This window comes from Eurytemora carolleeae, unplaced genomic scaffold, assembly GCF_000591075.1.
Source record: "Eurytemora carolleeae unplaced genomic scaffold, Eaff_2.0 scaffold454, whole genome shotgun sequence".
NCBI classification, from domain to species: Eukaryota; Metazoa; Arthropoda; class Copepoda; order Calanoida; family Temoridae; genus Eurytemora; species Eurytemora carolleeae.
In genome coordinates this window covers 38,944-59,093 of record NW_019396451.1, presented here as the reverse complement: position 1 = coordinate 59,093, position 20,150 = coordinate 38,944, and the positions used below count along the sequence as shown (strand labels likewise).

General features: G+C 32.3%; 1 long non-coding RNA gene across 1 annotated transcript; it reads right to left on the bottom strand.

Annotated features, from left to right (window-relative positions):
- Positions 1-9,778: 9,778 nt before the first annotated feature.
- On the bottom strand, positions 9,779-11,833 carry LOC111703538 (uncharacterized). Its single transcript, XR_002765627.1, has 4 exons — positions 11,635-11,833; positions 11,151-11,292; positions 10,196-10,273; positions 9,779-9,843 (listed from the first exon to the last, which is right to left on the bottom strand). It is a non-coding gene; the product is annotated as an uncharacterized LOC111703538 (long non-coding RNA).
- Positions 11,834-20,150: the final 8,317 nt, after the last annotated feature.

The window sequence follows — 20,150 nt, the reverse complement described above, 5'->3', positions numbered from 1 at the left end:
GATATGGTAATTTTTGTATATAGGGTTAGTTTGTGCAAGTAACTTTGATAGCAAGACAATGATTGAAAATATCAGGTGTTAACAACAAGAAATTGTTATCTAATTTATACTTATCTAGACAAGCTTTTAAGGATACCCTGAATATGGCATTGCCAATTTAGATTTGAAATTAGGAATACAGTTCCTTAAACAAATATAGTATTTTGAATTACAGCTTGGTTTACTTGAAATGAGATTTTATATAACAGGTTCTTGTTTGCATGCAGTCATCTGGCATTAATTATCTATAGGTTTATGTATAGAAAATTCCGAGAATAATTTATACAGGGCGCATAAAATGGCTCATTTAAAGAAAGCAAACCACGGAAAAACAGCAATGGTCACTAACTCCAAGAATGAAATTGCTGCCCTAGATTCTATTCTCAAAAACCTGTCCGACCTAGGACTTGGTTCTGAGGCTGAAATAACACCTGAATCTTCTAATTTTGGCACAATTCTAAACCATCCAAATACAATTGAATTTGTGGTTATACCGAGAAAGGAGATATCAGAGCTCAAACAGCAGAAGCAAGAAGAGAAGGAGATAAAAAACTAGCTTTGGAAATGCAAGGATGACCTAGATGAAAAATGGCAGAGACAGCTTAAAGGAAATCTCATCCTATCCTGTCAAAAACCAAAACCCAGGATTCAATCCATCATCAAAACTGATGATCAGCTCGGTAACAACTCCATCTCTGATCACTGTATAGAGCTAGTAAAACAGAAATACAATGTAGACCTGAAGGAGATATTCAAGCATGTCATAGGCTCCCAAATGGATCGGTACTGCTCAAGATATAGCAAAGAGGCCCAACTTCAGCCTGGAATAGACTTTTGGCTGGAATCAAGACTGGTGGAAACAAGGAATTCAAGCTGTTTTTAAATTTCCAGATGACTTATAGAAAAAGTTCATTACTCTATGAACTGAGACAGCTAAAGAAACAAGGAAACCTCTACAAGCATGGGTCTGACAAGATAGGGAACATCTGGATTCAAGCTAAAGAGAGAGATCACAAAAAGAGAGTGATCCAACATTACAGACGGGGGAAATCTATCCTACAGTAACCAAAGATGAGCTCATGAAACTGCTTGGAAATAATCAATAATACATGTTCCAATGTCACAATCAAAACATTTAGTTTATCTCATAGAAACGTTTTAAATTTCTAAATCCTGTTTCATTCAAAACACTAATTTAAGAATGCAATTTTAACAAAGTCTGTTTTCTTTCTTTAATACAAGATAAAATCAGCACCCTGTATATCCTAAATTCTTTATTCTTAATTTGTGAAGCAAATATGCTAATTTATACCTCCCAACCCCCTTCCTCACATCCCCCTTTCCTCGCGCCCCCCCCCCCTTTCTGTCAAGTCCCGCATCATTCCCAGTTTTTATTCTTCCTATTCCTTCTCAATTACTCAGGTTTGGTTGGTAAAGGGGGGGGGGGCGGGGATAACATAGGCTCTTGATTTCCCATAGTCATCTACAGAGGATGATGAAAATAGTTTGAAAGATAGTAAATGTAGATATTATGAAACTTTAGAATTTACAAATGTTTTCAAAGAAAATTATGATTTTGCAGCTATTTCACTAAAAATAAGAAGTTTACCAGGAAAATGGGACAATTTTTTGGACTTTTTACTAGATCTTAATCAAGGTGAATTGAAATTTGATATAATTTGTATGCAAAAAGTTTGGTCTATACCTAAATATTTCAAGACAAATATACCTGGATATAAGCCTATAGTTTACAAACTGTGCAATCAAAGGGTTAATTTGAGTTCAATTATAGGGGGAGGGGTAGCCTGCTGGGTAAAAAATTAACATGATTTTGAGCTGTTAGAAAATATATCTGTCTTTGAGGAAAGAGTTTTTAATCTATCTTCATAAAAGTCAAAGTTTCTTCACAATTAGAGATCCCCTTTTCAGTTTTTGAAATAATGTGGAATAAATATTTAGAATGTGTGCACATGTCTTGCATAGACAAAACACAATAATGGTGAATTTGGAGTTTAGATGAAAGGAAAACCTTGCATCATGCAAGGTTTTTACGATATAGTTTTTTGCTAGCTAGTTGGTCAAGAGTATAGACACAGATCTGAGCTAAAGAGGAAAGCCAGCACTTCTTTGAGTTTTGAAAAAGAAATCCTTTTTTCCAACATTGCTCTCCCAGCAAGACAAGACAAGGAAAATAAGATGACAAGAAGAAAAAAAGAAAATTTACCCAAAAATTTAAAAATTCATTATAATTGTTAAAATTAAAATAAAAAATTAAAAAAATGTAAGAAACTTAAGTAATTGGAGAATATAAAGAAACCAAATAAAAAAATAATGGTAGCTTCAAAACTTCCCAACCCCATTAATGAAACCAATAAATCTCAAAGCAGCTAAACCGCGCGATTATGTAGTGATTTTTTGTGTGACGTAACATGATCCCAGGGAATTAAGGTTTATGGTTGATTAGAATTGAAATAAATGCCCTAAAATAATTTTGAATATTTAAAATCCACCAAAATAAACAATAAAAGAGCAACAATTAAAACTTAAAATAGAAGCCTTTGTTCACCCTTCGTTAACAATCATGAACAATGACTCTTCCTTAACGATCGTTAACAACAACCCTTCGTTAACGATCGTTAAGAATGACCCCTTTATTAAGGATTGTTAACAAAGAGAGGAAACAGACCTGAAGGGCATCTGTACTTATCATTGAGTAGTTTTTAAGAAAATATCAAGAAGTTTTAACTCCCCCACAACTGTTAAACTTCATGTAAGACAACATTCAATAAAGTTGCATGTAATTTTTTTTATAAAGATTGTCGTTTTGTTAATGGTTGTTAATGACACCCCTTTGTTAACGATTGTTAACAACTACCCTTTGTTAATGATCGTTAACGAGGACCCTTTGTAAACAAGGACCCTTCGTTAACGATCGTCAACATAATTTTCAATAAAATTTTTTTTCGAAAACCATAGTTTTTTAAAAAACAATCGTATAAAAAACGGTCGCAAAAAGTTTTAATAAAAACGATCGTTTTCAAAAACGATCATTACTTGTTTTCTAAAAGTTCAAAAATAGTGGGTCTTTTTAAAAAACGATCGTTTTTGAAAACGAAACAAAACTGATTGTTTAAAGATCGCTTACAGAAACGATTAACAACCCTACTTACAATACCAATATCAAAAAGTAAAATTGAACGCAAATATTTTCATAAAGAGTACAATAAAAGTTTATAGGAAAATCTTTGACTGTTGTATCCTATAAATGGGAGATATTAGAGTAACTATATTTATAAAGTTTTTTTAATTTGTATTAGGAAAAAAGTAGAAAGTGTTTTGAGGATGTTATATATTTGAAGTCTTTACATTAATAAACTGAACAGTTTCATATAAAGTACAATCATCTATGCACTTTCCAGTATATTGTAATTTATTCTTGTAGTTTGGAATATAATGATTTTTTACAACTACTTTACAACTACTTTACAACTACTTTACAACTACTTTACAACTACTTTACAACTACTTTACAACTACTATACAAATACTTTACACCTACTTTACAACTTCTTTACAACTACTTTACAACTACTTTACAACTTCTTTACAACTACTTTACAACTACTTTACAACTACTTTACAACTACTATGCAAATACTTTACACCTACTTTACAACTTCTTTACAACTACTGTACAACTACTTTAAGTTAAAGTTTACGTTAAAGACAAATGTTGCCTGTATTTATTGGTAAAACTTGTCAAGGGAACCGGGCTGAATTAACAATGTTTAAATTTCCCGAAAATTAGATTTACACAATTTATTTTTTTTTTCAGATGAAAATGCTCTTCTTTTTTTAGTAAAAAATTTGCATGAGGGTTGTTTTTTATTACATTGACCCAAGAGATGTTAAGAAACTTTACGTGCCGCTGTTGGGGAAATCATTAGGAGTTTAGTTTCAATATATAAATGGTTTTTAGTATAATAGGAGTTAGAATTGTAATTACTGTATCTGTTCTCTGTTTATGAAGAGTGCTTGTTTTGGTGAAAATAAAAAATTTAACCTAAACTGGATAGGGGGGGGGGGCGTCCCCCCCCCATCTACTTTTTTTGAATAGCACTCTCATTTTTGACACTGTCACTGTGATTTTTTTTATTTTAATGATTAGAAATTTAAAGGATGTTCGTAAACATTTTTTCCTTATTATGCATAGGGTAGGGTACAGAGCGGTAAAAAGTCCTGTATTTTAGGACTAAAGCTTCAGATCTTAAAATTATATTTTCGAAAAGCCCTTGAAAAAAGGTCGTACAAACAATCGTCACATCTTGATATTTGTCTAAACAAACCCTCCCTAGCACCCAAACTTTTAAAGTTGTCGATTTTTTTTCAATGAGCTGGCCTTTAAAAATTAAGTTATGACCATGCATTTCTATTAGGAACAGGAACAATAATAGGAACATTAGCAATTTAAAAACAAAAAGAAATTACTAGTTATACTTAAATGCATCAAAATTAGGACCAATATTACAATTTTGATAAATGAGTATTGATTAAGGAACATTACTATGATAGTTTCTTACAAATTTCTAATTCTAAATTTATCGTTAACAATAACATTTACTTGTTGTCGTTGATTTTTAAATTAAACTGAAGAAAAGAAAGTCAAGATTTCCATTAAATAAAAAAAGCTTGAAATTGAAAAACACATTCGATTTATAAAATTGGGAACATTTTTTGCCCCGAAATCTGTCAGGGGGTGGCGAATGTCCCCCGCCACCCCCCTGTATCCGCCCCTGGGTCACTATAATTCAGGTATTTCCTAATTAAAGATAATTCAACAATTTCCTAATTTTGATTACATACACAGATTTACCCACATAGGATGGGACTTCAGAAAGGACTGTACAAAATTTATATAGACTGTTTTCTTAATATTGACGATTCAATTCAACTGGAAATTTTTTTCTTTTTCAAATTATTAAAAAAGCCATTAAAAGACTAAATTTAAAGCAAAAGACTTTGTTTAACCTTGCACGCACCCCTGACCCTTAAGTAATAGTAAATTCAACCTAATGTCTGACCGCGTCAATCTTGTTGTACCGGCTAGTCCTATTAAGTGTCTGCTTTATTTACCCAATGTCCGGGCGATACAGTACAAACTGGGACCGGAAAGGTTGACTCGGCTCGGAAATTCAAATGTACTACGGCCGCCCGTGCTTGAGAACGGCATTATATATGAGTTTCAAGTCTCATTCTTTGTGGGTAACCCTGTATCTGTAATAAGTTTTATTTGCGCTGACACAACCAATGATTGATATTTATGATTATTTCTTTTGATTTCAAAAACATTTTTTGTAAAATTCTTTTTTATATATTATATTTTATATTATATATTATATATCCATGCTATATACTCTTAATTCTGTATCTTTTTTTGATATTTATGATTATTTCTTTTGTTTTTAAAAACATTTTTTGTAAAATTCTTTTTTTACCCATTTAACTGATTACTAGGATGCTTATGGCATATTTTTTGTTCATCCTTCATGCTATATACTCTTTATGCTGTATACATTTTTTTATATTTATGATCAATTCTTTTGTTTTTAAAACATTTTTTGTAAATTTCTTTTTTACCCATTTAACCGATTATTAGGATGCTTATGTCATATTTTTTGTACATCCTTCATGCTATATACTCTTTATGCTGTATACTTTTTTGATATTTATGATTATTTCTTTTAATTTTTTAAAAACATTTTTTGTAAAATTCTGTTTTACCCATTCAACTGATTACTAGAATGCTTATGGCATATTTTCTTGTTTATCCTTCATGCTATATACTCTTTATGTTGTATACATCTTTTTGATATTTATGATTATTTCTTTTGATTTTAAAAATATTTTTTGTAAAATTCTTTTTTACCCATTTAACTGATTGCTAGGATGCTATGGCATATTTTTTTTCATTCGTCATGCTATAAAAACGGTGGACTAATCTAGTAGGGTCGGTCAAATAGGCCTAGGATTAGGCCGGGTAATGTAAAAAGTCTGAACGCGCCATGGGAGTTGTCATGGTTAGCCCTCTGACGGGACTATGCCAAGAAAATTGACCCCTGTCGTATGTTAGTCTGGTTAGGGCGAGGTACTGTTAATTTGCTAATCCAAAATTTAACGAAAGTTTTTGGGCAAGACATATTTTTTACTTTATTTTACTAATCATAGAGCAGTTTCTTTTTGCAAAATAGTGTGAAATTTTTGTAAATATGAAATACATTGATTACATTAGTAGAATTTAAATTTTTTCCACATCTCCGATTTTGCAATTCCAATATCTTTGCAACTCATTGTCGTAGACAGTAGTTTAAAATTTTATAGGTTTAAACCACCAGGTTGCAAAGATAAGTTGATGGAAACAAATTTAGTTTGTGGAACAGACTCAAGTCCTTGACTAATAGGTGAAAAACCAAAAGTTGAAGCTTAAGTGTTTTGACCTTAAAAAGGTAAAGGAATGCATTGCGGCTTACTTTATTAATTGATTTTGAAACCGCTCAAAATATTTTTTGACATTTTATGTATTGTGCATTGTGCATACATTGACCATACATCAGTGGTAACACTTCAAGCCAATTCTATGCAAAAAAGTTATTATCACAAAAGTTTTTTTGTTCATTGCTTGCTTGGCTTTACACAAACAGGGGGAAAAAAACTTTATCTTAGCGTGATATCTCACAAATTCAAGAAAGGAATTGAGTCTTTGCCACAAACTCTGATTTTCCAATCCCTATATCTTTGAAACCCAATGTCTTAGACCCAATATATTTCAAACTAAGTATACTGTGAGATCAAATAATCTAAGTTTGAAATATCAAAGGTTTACTCCATCAGGTTCCAAAGATATAGGGGATTTAAAATTTTTAGTTTGTGACAAAAACTCAATTCCTTTGCCTTAAAACTGAAAAAAAAAATTTGGTTGAAATCTAAGTGTTCGGGTAAAAAGGCTTATTGTTACCATATAAAGATGGTGTGAAATAAAGGAAATCTAAAGCCTGAAAACTGATGTGAGTAACTCTATAGAGTATGGGATAAAATGTATTTACAAGAGTAAAACTTTAACAAATAAAATGATACTAATAAATCATGGAAAGCCAGAGCTCTCACGGGCTCTACACCAAGTTAATCTTTCGTCTTGGACTCTTTGCATATACTGACTCCATTTTGGTTACAGCCCCACTTTTTGTCTGACCTATAGCTATATACAAAAGAGCTAATATGTTGTCTTTTTTCTATCATCTATCCCTCCCTATTTTTGGTATGAAAAGTTAATAATATATTTACACCAACAGACCCAATCCAACCCGAGTAAAATATGAAAAAAACGCAAAATTTCATCTCAAACGACAAAATAATGGTGTAGAACTACAAGGTGTCTAATAAAAAGAGGAATAAAGATTTACAGACTCGTTCGTATTCGGATTTTCAAAAATGAGACCATTTTAAAAATCTTATACAAAATTTTGCAAGAGAAGATTTTCTATGTTTTTTTCCAAATTTTCTCTTTCACGCATACCTGGTGTTTAATTCTATTTTTCTTACAAAACATCCCGAGCTTTGGATGTTTTGTAGGGAAAATTGGGTTCCTTTGAATTTCAAAAACTTGTAAATAATTAAGTGTTAAATCAATTTACTTTTAAATTATAGCAGATAAGAAGAAATCATGTCCAAACAAAAAAAATCAGAAGATTGGTATAATATAAAAATGTTAAAGAAATGGCGCCCCCCCCCCTCTTTTTCAGTTTTTATCTAGTTTTAATAAATACTAGCTAGCTAATCAGGTGTTGCCTGAAAAAGTTCAGCCAATTTGGTTCAGCCTTTTAGCCAACTATAACCTGAAAATTTAGATATCTAATATATATACAGGGTGTCTCAAAAAAAATGTGCAGTAGGGGTATTAGTAACTGAGGAAACAATTTTCGTTCAATTTTTACGATCAAGTTGTCATTCGAAAGCTCTATATTTCAGTTATTTCATGGTGTGAAATTTTTCTTTCTAGGCCTCATATTTTTTTTGTTACAACCAATTATTTGAGCGTAAGCCGAAAATCGATTTCCCGGATTTTTCAATTTCTCGATTTTTCACGTCTCATTTTCATTCGTTCAGAAAGTATGGAAAAGTTTAAAGATTTTCGAAATTTTGTTTAAAAATCATAAGCTGTTAGTCTTAGGTTTCATTTTTAACTAAAACTTTGGATCAGCGATTATTACTTTTGGAGCTAGAGCAATCTAAAGAAAAAAATATGCATTGAAAAAAAACGAAAAGAGAGCTACGGGTACCTCCGTACGAACCTTGCCCAGACCACAAAAATAATTTTTTTTTAAATTTTCTTTTTGAAATCAGTTGGTACAATCCACTTAGTATTTTCTACTTTTTTTCAGTTTAAATATACATTTTAGATGTTAAAATATATATTTCTGTTTCATGGGTCTAACAATTTGCATATATGTATATGAATTTGTAAATAATTAAAAGTCAATTTTTTTTAAAACATATATTTCACTTTCAAGTTTTTTTTGGATTTTAATGTTATATTTTTATATGATACATTGCAGGCTATAATGAAAGTAATGCATCATCATCAATAAAACTGTACCAGCTAGATAGCTTATATATTTTCTGTATTTAGGACCTTACCTAGCAAGGATTGATTACAAACAATAAATATTGATTTTGACGCAAATTACACATATAATTGCGAAGAAAATATGTGTACAAATTTCTCTCAAAAATTGCGTGTCAAATATTAAATTACAAATAAAATGTCACACTCATGCAAGGCCATTATTTGCATCCCAAAACTATAGCAGAGAGTTGCACTACAATGTCAAATATTTTTCGACCACTTTTTACGCAATTTTTCAGCGCAAACTTTCCGCAATTTATTTGAGGGATTGTTTTCACTTGCTTCTGCTGCCCGCAAAATTCATGTTCAAACAAAACTGCAGAATTTGCAATCAAAGGGATTGAATGTTTCCCACAAACTTTTAATCCCTATATCTTTTCAACCTAAAGGTGTAAATTAGTATATTTAATCTCACAGAATTGATATGCATAGTTTGAAATATTTAAGGTTTATGACATCAGGCTGCAGAGAAATAAGAATTAGAATTTAAGAGTTTGTGGCGAAAATTCAATTGCTTTGCCTAAAATGTGCCAAAGGTTGTTTCTGGTGGAAACCCTAAATTCATTGTCTAAATGAAAATCTGTGAAAATTATTATTGTTGTCATTTTCTAATTAAAAAAAATCAAAAAAGCATATACTGAAAATTAACATTATTACTTAAGTAGGTGCGTGTTTTTTAAAATGACATATAAAAGAAGACAACTACAAAAACAAAAGTAGCAATAAAGAAAACATATTTTACAGCATCGTTGATTTTCTCTTTATTCTTCTTATCCTAAAAACACACACAATGAAAACAAATTAAAACTATTTTAAAGGCTTTAATGTATAAAACAACTTTTGGTTGGTCTTTTGGATGTTCTTTTGGATGGTATTTTGGATGTATTGCTGTTATTACTTACCTTGAAAACAAACTGTTCAAATAGAACATGGTAGATGATGATAAAGAAAGTACTAGATACAAATCATGTTTAAGAAAATTGTAACATATTTTTTTTTTTTTAGAAAAACCTCCATAAGAAATGTTCAGGTTTTTATGGTTTATGAACATGATTATTCCTGAGAATAAGCCAACCAAACCAATAGTCAATCATCATCAAGTCAGCGGTATGAGGAATATTATTCTGAAATAAGTTGCATCATAAATAACCTTTAAGGGTTATTGTTTTAATAATTTAAAATTTCAAGTGAACCTCAATTTATAATGGGACAATTCTACAAGAATCAATAGCATAATTCTGCATGAATATAAGCATTGTTTTTATATTAAGATAGAGGTTCAAAGGGTACCATAGTCTTAATGATTGCTATGGAGAAATGACGGACAATGACCAAAGGGAGGTTGAAGGGAAAGCAGAACATTATAATATGGAAAATAAGGATTTTCTTTGATATCATTAGTATTTCTTTTAAAATGAATTTAAGTTCAAAAACAAAACTCATATTGAACAAATGTTTTAAAAATCAATAGTGTACCTTTATAGAAGCCATTATAGAGACTAGAACAAGAAGAGCTGTCAATGATCCCATGAATCTATCACTAAAATTCTCCAACTGAAAAAATAACACTGTAATCTCAGTTTATATCAAGTATTGGTCTGACTTTCAAGAACCTGGAGCAAATATACAGTACACTAACTATATAAGGCAAAACAGGACAGTAGGACAATAGAACCATCTCATTATAGGGAAATTTATGTTATGATAGCCAATCTTAATTTATAGTTTAAACCATTCATTATACAATTATAGGTTTATGATAAACTATGAAATAATGAAAAACCTAATAATTTGAAAGTTTAAGCTAAAGACAAAAAAAGATCAAATTTTAAGGATTTTAGAGGTAGGTTTGTTTCATTTAAAACTTGTTCATATTGAACAGTTAACTAGAAATTTCAAATATAATTCATACTTTTTGTGAACTTAAAAATTCAATTTGATGAAGTGTAATAAAGGTTTAACCTTAATAAGAATAGTGAGGAAAGCCAGGTACCAGAGAAGAAAAGTTTGTGTTAAGATGGAAATCAGATATGGTTGTATAAAGTCTTATATTAACCTTGATAAGAATAGTGAGGAAAGCCAGATACTGGAGAAGAAAGGTTTGCATGAAGATGGAAATAAGGAATGGTGTATAAACCATATTTATATTAACCTTGATAAGAATAGTAAGGAAAGCCAGGAACAAGAGAAAAAAGGTTTGCATGAAGATGGAAATCAACAATGGTGTATGAACTGTGGCAGACAAGTCGTCCAACTTTCCGCCGTAATGTCTGCAAGTAGTTACCTGATCAAAACTCGATGTGATATACATAAACAGTCGCCATATTATTTATCATTGTTTCTTTGTTTCGATATATGAAAAATATAGTTAGTTGTTTATAGACTTTTGTCTTTTATTTAGCAGTCGCTAAAGAACCATACTTATATTAACCTTGATAAGAATAGTGAGGAAAGCGAGGAACCAGAGAAGAAAGGTTTGCATGAAGATGGAAATCAGGAATGGAGTGTAAAGTCTATTCAGTCTAATAGTGATTTCAATGGTGCTCTCCTTACTATTAGAATAGTTTCTCCAACTGTAATAAAAAGCCTGATATATTTTTAACTTTAAAAAGTTACAATTTTAATAAGTGTTCAATGTTCATATTGCATTAGAAACAGTATCAAAGAAAAATCAAAACAAAAGAAAACCAAAATAGATTATCAAGTACAATAGAAGGGGCAAAAGAGAATATAAAATGTATACATTCAGTAAAACTGTGTTTTGCATCACATTTCAACTTTCAGAGTAAATTTTGCAGTTTTAAGTTTTATGTGTGTTTTCATTTCTTATCTGTACACTGAAAGTCCAGTTGGAACTTTGTAATATTTGAAACCAATGACAAATAGTTTCTTAGTTTATATATATTTGGTTAAACCTAATGTCTGCAATACGGAACTCCCTCAAGAGATTGCTTCTGTTGTACTGTACAACTGGGATCTCATTTCCAGGAATAAAGATTAAGTTCTTGTTAGGTCCAAGACTGAAATGAAAATTTTATCAATTTAACAACTCATTAGTTGCTGGTTTAACAATTAACACATTTAACGAAATTGATCTACCTCATGGATACTTGGACATCACAAATTTGCTCATCAAATGGAAATTTAAAGAAATCCATTTGACAGTAAAACTCTCCCTGAAATATATAATTTTCCTTTATGTTAGTTAGATAGCACCATGAAGGCCTAATAAGCTTTAAATTAATTAATCAGACAATATTATCATTACTACCTGATATCTCCTGATAAGGGTTAGCATCACATTGCTTCCAATATATTTAGTGGATTCCACAGCATTTACAATTGTTGGAGATTTAGGAGAGGACAGAGGAATTGCCTGGAGATCAAATTCAGGATTTCCTAGTGTCTTTCCAAGAATTCCATTGGGAAAGAGAACTTGTTTCGGAATCCAAATTTTATGCTTAGAATCATCTAAAACAAGAAATCTGATAAGGACTTATGAATACTTTAGCAACACTACGACATCTGCGCTTTTTCCATTTGCGCTATGGCCATTTGCTCTAGTTCCATTTGCTCTATTAAGTCATTTGCTCTGTATGTCATTTGCTCTATATTCCACATGCTCTATACCTCATTTGCTCTATGACTGAACACATCATTTGCTTTATAACCTAAAAATATGCTATAAGATAGATTTTATTTGAGTTCGATATGCGGGAATTTTTTTTTGGAAAATTCGCAAATTATTAAAACTTGCAGTTTTAATCAGTTCTTCAAAGTTCATCATGACAGTGCAACTGCTCAATAATAAGAGGGGTAAAAAAAACCTAATGCATCTATGATGCATATGTGATGGTTTTCTAAAGAGAAGAAGGTCTGGTGCATTAAAAAGTTCATGATGCTAGGGTAACTGCTGTAGATCCTCTTGCTCCTGGTTCTTCTAGGTAGCAATAACATGTTTTATGTATCTTAGACATAGAAATATAGTTTTAATATGATTAGATATTTGTAAATTATGTTTATAGAGCAAATGACGTGTTTACTCATAGAGCAAATGTTGAGTATAGCAATAGGACCAATACAGTCATAAAAATGTTTATAGAGCAAATGATGTGTAAATTCATAGATCAATGGATGTAAAGAGCAGATGACATATAGAGCAAACATCGTAATCTATGAGCTATATAGTAAATGGTTAATAGAGCAAATGGAACTAGAGCAAATGGCCATAGAGCAAATGGAAATAGAGCAGATGTTGTCATGCCTACTTTATCTTTCTTGCATGCACCAACCAGAGAAGCTACAGAAAAAAATGAAAGTGTATGCCTAGCTTGAAGCCTTTTTGGGGAAACATTTTTTTATCTTGGCAAAGAATTTCTTCAATTTTGCATTCCTTTAACCCCAAACAGACTTTTAATAAATAGAAATTGAAAGGATTAAAAGGAAATGATAAAGTTTTTCTTCATAATTATGCATAGGGTAGGCTACAGGGCAGTAAATGTCCGGTCTGTGAAAAAAAAATCTAAAATAGCCCATAACTTTTCTATGACTAAAGCTACAGATCTAAAATCTATGTTCTTGAAAACCCCTTGAAAAATGGTTGTAAAAACATGTGTCATGCTTTGATTTTTTAAAATTTTTTTTAGCATTTTTTTAACCCTCCCTAGCACCCAAACTATAAAAGTTATGGATCTAATTTTATTTTCAATGAGCTGGCCTTGAAAAATTAGGCTTTGAACATGGATTTCAACCATATACCTATTCTCTAAGACCTTTTTCTATGGGAGCCCCCCCTCCCACTCTATACATATATTCAGACCCCCAGCCTTTATAGGTTTAAGTGGTTCCGTGAGTCATTTTCCACATATCATTGATTCCAAAAAGATTAAAACCCTTATAAACCAACTTTTTAATTTAAATGAGAAAAAGAGCTTACCTACAATTTCTATTGGATTTCCGTTAAATTCAGGAGAGTTGGCCAATATGATGGATGGATCTGTCCAATTTATAGTAATATCTAAAGTCAGTGTCAGTGTAGAGTGTAAAGTGTTTATTTCATCAAATTGTTCTATTCTTATTTTTGTCAACAACAAGGTTTGGTTTCCATTTGGATTAGGAATTTCCTTTGGAGATGAGTTGGCAGATGGAATTATTTTATCGCAATTATCTTCATCTGATTGATCTGTGCAATCAATTAAATGATTGCAAAGTTTTGACTTATCCAAGCACTGCCCAGATCTGCATGTATACTGATCATCCATATTACAAACAGAAAGTGTAAGAACTATATCCTTATCAGACTTACCACAGGAATAATCAGTTCCTGTCCAATTCATTCTACCCAAAGCATCAAATGTATGATCAGCACTTATCAAACTTACACCCCCTTGCCAATCCTGTATAAGCCATTTAGACCCATTTTGTTTTATGTGCCCTCCACTAGAACCAGCATATTCTAAACCCTCATTTGTTACTTCTAGGTAATAGACAAAGTTGTATCTGCTTCTTTCACAAAGTCCTTTCAATGTAAATATTGGTTCTTCCTTAAAACTACAAAGAAAGCATAAATGTAAATTTATGCAATCTTCAAAAGAACGACTCATCCATGAACCATCTGATTTCATCATGCTGCACTTCCCAAAAGCTGTTTTCTTTTTGAAATTGGAATATTTATCAACCACAATATTTTGATCAGATTCATCCTCCCAAAAATCAAAATTCAGCCACATGGCACTTGAACATTTTTCTGTATTCAAGTTTATAAGGTCTAGCATAGCAGAGTTGGCTTGATCTGACTCAGGTACATAGAGTTTCCCACCATGGATCTGACAGTATTCTCTAGAGACTTCATATGACATTTTCTTACTTACCAATACAAGTTTTTCAAATTTTTGACACAGAGTGGGATATGAAGTTTCCTGAAAGTCAGTACCATAAATTTTCATCCTAGATTTTTCCCATGCCACAATATTTCCCTTCTTTATCATAGAACAATTTGAAAGACCAAGAATAATGTCTTCACTCAAAGAAATGTTCCAGATGTTAAATTCCAAAACCCTACCCCTTAGTGACTGTGAACGGTCATAATCAGAGTTCAGGGCATCTGGTTCCTGGCCAATCATTAAAGAAAAGTTGGCATTGTCAAGACCTGATCTTATAAGTCTTTGAATGGAGGAGGGTGAGGATTGGGTGGTTTCTAATTTACCATTTAGATAAACCTCACTCAGTCCCCCATTGTTAATCCAGCAGGTATGAACCCATTTTCGATGCGGTAACAATCTGAAATGGGACAGGTATTGGTTTAAAAGGTTCTGATCAAGACTTAACAAAATATGAAAAAAAAATTGAATAGGCAAGGAAGAATTAACCTTGCTATTTTTATCTCAAAGAAATTTTTTTCACTGTATTCATCAGCATACAGTTCAATGTTCTCTCCACTCTTTCCACCTTTTACATCCGGTACAAGGAACATTCCAGTGGTATAAAAACCTCCAGTTTTTCTTGAAACTGTTTGAAAAGACCAAATTTGACTGAAAAAAATATCATCAGCTTAAATCAAAATCAAATATTAACATTCATCAATTGAAAAAATTCTAAGAACCTGCCACTTTGACCATAGAATTTATTGTACATCCAGAAGCAGATTGAGAATGAACTCAGGTCTACCTGCCTCCAGTCCCCAGGAACAGGAAGCATTTCAATCCAATCAGTAATGCCGATTCTTTCCTCCTGAGTCAAAGTGCTCTGTATCAGTTAAGTGCACTGCAAGATTAAAAGTGCCAACCTAACTAATGTTAGTATTTAATCTGAAGTTAAATGAACATGACAGAAATGTCTATTAAGTGATCAATTTTTTATCTATTTATCCAGTTGGTTAGCAAATTTTCTGCAATGCTTAAAAAATTTCCATCGCTTTTGCATTAGAAGGCCCAAATTTTAAGGTATCATTACTGTGTTCAAAGTAAATAATTAAAAACAAATATGATAAAATATTTAATTGTTCTCCACTGTCAAGCGATTAAAATTGAAATTCAACCAATTGATGCAATTTGGCTATGACTTTTTCTGACATTCAAAGTTAGCCAATCTTGAGTAGAATTATAAAGAATTTTCTGAAATGCATTCAGTTTTCCATGATGATTTTAGTTGAAAGCTGACATCCAGAAAAATGACTTATAATTGAGTTGCAGTATCTAGTGGATAAATTCTAATGACTTTCCAGTGCATTTGTTTTCCTTGTACAATCAGAACTTTGGTTTAGTGAAAATTTTGTGATATTAAATTAGAAAAACTATTTACATTACAAAAATTTAAGGAAATTGTCTGTTAATTACTTTTGCTTTGGTTCTTTCTGCTCATGCATACTGGCACAGCCCTTAAGATACCTACACCTACAAACCTATGTCTGTTTTTTTACTAAAAGTTAAGTATTTATATAAGTTTGTTAAAATAAATTCGAAATATAAGGAAGACGATTTTTCCGACTCAAATGCCGACGTTATTCTCAATGTTTGTGTACACAGGAAGCAAGCACACCACATGTGTCAAATCCCCGCTCACCTTAGATCCCCGCTTCAACCGGCAGTCAGTTACGAACACTCATATTCACAACTCCATCTCTCACCATCTAATATCCATCATTAATTCCTTTTGTTAATTTCTAAATCAACCAATTTTAACCTTCGCCATTTGTGCAAATATTTCAAAACAATTTTATTTTTCCTTAAATAAATGTTATAGAATATTTGTGTTTTTCCTGATTTCTTTATTTGTATATTTTCTGACCTTTTTAAAGGTCAACAAAGTTAATTGATAATAACCAGACACTTTTTTAAGATGAAATCTTCAGAAATTACTTTCATCCATGAAATGTGTCTTAAATAAAATAAAATATAAATATTTCTTTATCATGGGAAAAATTTATCTCAATTTTAAATTTTCTAAAAGCTTAAGCATCAAAGTCAAAGTTATAAAAGTACTAAATCCCTGATTTTCTTAAATATTACTCGACAAGTATTTTTATCTAACCTGCCTTCTTATATTCAAATTTAACCTAAAGTACTTCCGTCCAGCATTTTAGAAGAAGAGGATAACACCTGACCTACTAATTCATGTTGGATATAACTTAAAAGGACAATATTATTCCTCTTCAAACGTTTTCTTAAGCTCATGCCCTCATTTCTTTACACAGAATTTTACGTTACTAGCTTGGAGTGTAAGTGATTACTAGCTATATGTGCCATACATTGAGGAATAGATTGTATTCACTTTTCTGAAAAACAAACTGATCGTTTTGTCATAAAAAGTAACACTTTTTATATTTGTAATTTAGTTGGTTAACTTTTAAGGATCATTAACATGACAGCAAATTTTTCTTAACTATTGTTAATGACCATCCTTTGTTAAAGATAGTTAACAACCTCCGTTCATACACTCCACCTTCTTTGTCAACCCTACCTAACCTTATTTAGATATAATACAATATTAGATCAGATACCCATTCATGAACTTCTCTTACTAAAAAGTAGGATTAGAATCAAATCTTTAAAACTCAACCTTAATTTTGATCAAATTTTTTAAAACTATCTTTTCTTCAGTAAAACAAACACATCGCTGTTTTACTTTAAAACAGTTCCCAATTAATACAACATTGATTTAACTCTAAGGCCAACAATTTTCATAAACAAAAATTACTAAATGATAATAATTGAAAGACTAAATTGCAGAACAGACATGATCTTCAAGGTTCATGAGATCAACTAATATTTAAATGTTAAACCTGAATTGGAACATAAAAAGTCTGCTGTGAGTAGCTTGAACCAAAATACAAAGCCAACAACAGCAGTTTTACTTTTGAAATTTCCATCTTAGAAACACTGAAAATATTATTAAGAATAAAAATGAAAAAAACCTGTTTAAATTTAATGTTCTTAATTTCATTTGAAAAGATGATTTGTTAAATATAAAAAGATCTTTTTAATGGCAAACTTTGCACAGTCTAGGATAGACTGAACCTTTGTACCAATGCACAAGAAATTGTTTGAACCAAGTGGTTACACCCTTTAATATTGGTAAACAAAACGACTCAAAGAAGTTTGTAGTAAAATTTAGATTCCACTGGAGACCACCGCAGGGATTTTATTTTCACTGGAGGGGTTTGCAAAGTCAATTTGAAACCTTACGCATGGTGATTTACAATCGGCTGGAGGTATTCAGATATCTTTCCGGTAGGTTTATAATTCCACTGGAGGGATTCAGGTTTCTCTCAATGGGGTTTATAATTCCACTGAAGGGATTCAGGTATCTATCCACTGGAGGGATTCAGATATTCATCCAGAGGGTTTATGATTCCACTGGAGGGATTCAGGTATCTCTCTATGGGGTTTATAATTCAAATGGAGGGATTCAGATATCCATCCAGGGGGTTTACAATTTCACTGGAGGGATTCACATATCCATCCATGGAGTTTACAAATCCACTGGAGGGATTCAGATATCTTTCTAGGGGGTTTAAAATTCCACTGGAGGGATTCAGATATCCATCCAGGTTTATAATTCCGTTGGAGGGATTTAGATATCCATCCAGGTGGTTCATATCCCCACTGGAGGGATATTTCCAGGGGGGAAAGATATCTGAATCCCTCTAGTGGAATTATAGACCCCCAGGAATTACATCTAAATCCCTCCAGTGGAATTTTAAAACCCCAGGAAGGATATCTGAATCACTCCAATGGAATTATTCACCCCCTAGATAGATATCTGAATCCCTCCAGTGCACTGGTATTTTAAGCCCCATGGATAGATATCTGAATCTCTCCAGTGGAATTATAAACCACCTGGAAGGATCTAAATCCCTCCAGTGGAATTAGTAACCCCCTGGAAAGATATCCAAATCCCTCTAACGAAATTATAAACCCCAGGAAGAATATCTGAATCCCTCCAGTTAAATTTTAAACCCCCTGGAAAGACATCTGAATCCCTCTAGTGGAATTATAATGTCAGAACTGCACAAGGGTCAACCTAGATCAAAATATAATTTCAAAAATGTGGAACTAGTTTTTTTTCTCTACAGAGGTTTGGTCCATCACCAATAAACGAATTTTAATTCAATTTGAAAGTATTTAAATTATCCCATCAGAATGGACATGATTGTAGCTTGCGTATCCTTACAGACATATTTTCCTTTTATATTCATTTCTGATAATTAATATGTACTTTACTAATGGTTTCGTATTACATAATTTCGTTTAATTACGCTTTAATTACGCAAAACTAGGCTTTCTTTTGTATAGGCAATTAGCACGTAATTTTGCGTAATGCTTCTCGGTAAGTGAAAGAAAGTGTTACGCGTGATTACGTGTAACGTAATTTCTACTGGAAACCCAAGACAAATTTTACCCTGATCTTTGTTATTTTTCAATGTAGCTTTGCAACTTTGTTTACTATGTAAAAGCATAAATCAAGCTGTCTAGCAAACTTCAACTCATCAGCCCTGAAGAACTAAGTCATGCTTGCAAATTAAGGTATCAAGCACTACTCCTGAGGTGCAAGCTTGAGTTCGGAGGCGGATGGAGGAATGCTCTAGGAGTCCAGATGTCCTGTGAGGCTAATGTGAACAAATCCTCAAAGGCTCCACCTCATCATTTAGGTGGCGGATTCTTCTTTTATAAATGGAGCTAGACTACCAGTACTCCTGCCTAGAGATGATAGTCAAATTATTGGAGGCCAAGCACTGATATTCAGACATCCGGATACATCCAGTAAGGAAGTACAAGTTCCTCTTCACTGCCATAATGTTGATAACCTCCTCTGCTAAGGAGCCCTGTGATCCCCATTTTACAAAAGCTCTACATGGTATCAAAAAATGGATCAGGATATGATCGGAGGTAAGGTCAATCCGCTAGCCAAGGTCTGAGCCAAGAATGCTCTAAATCTCACTCAGTATGAGGATGAGCTGGAGTTGTATATTGCAGTGGAAAAGAGGGATTTCAACCACATTGCAGGGCTCCGGCACTACACAGAGCAGGTGACCAGCAGCATAGTATATTCTGTGTGTAAGAAAGTCAAGGGTTGTGATTTAAACCCATAACCTGGAAATCCAACCTACTCTATGTCAAAGCTGGAGCAGGAAGCACAAGATTTCTTACTTTAGGAGGATAGCAGTTTTTCCTGAAGAAAGTTTGTGAACCAACTTGGATTGTTATCCGAGTTTAAGCAGTGATTGGAGGATGTATCACAGCAACGCAATGGACTGGACCATCTACCTTATGAAGAGGGCGCTGGCTGCCTGCTGCAAGGCACCTATTCCTGCAGAGAGCAAGTTCTCCGCTGAGATGCTCATCAAGTGGATGGGCAATTCAAATCACAGGACCTCGAGGTTTCAAGCAAGATGGATTCTGTTGTACCAAGGGCAAGACAAGATTGGAGGATG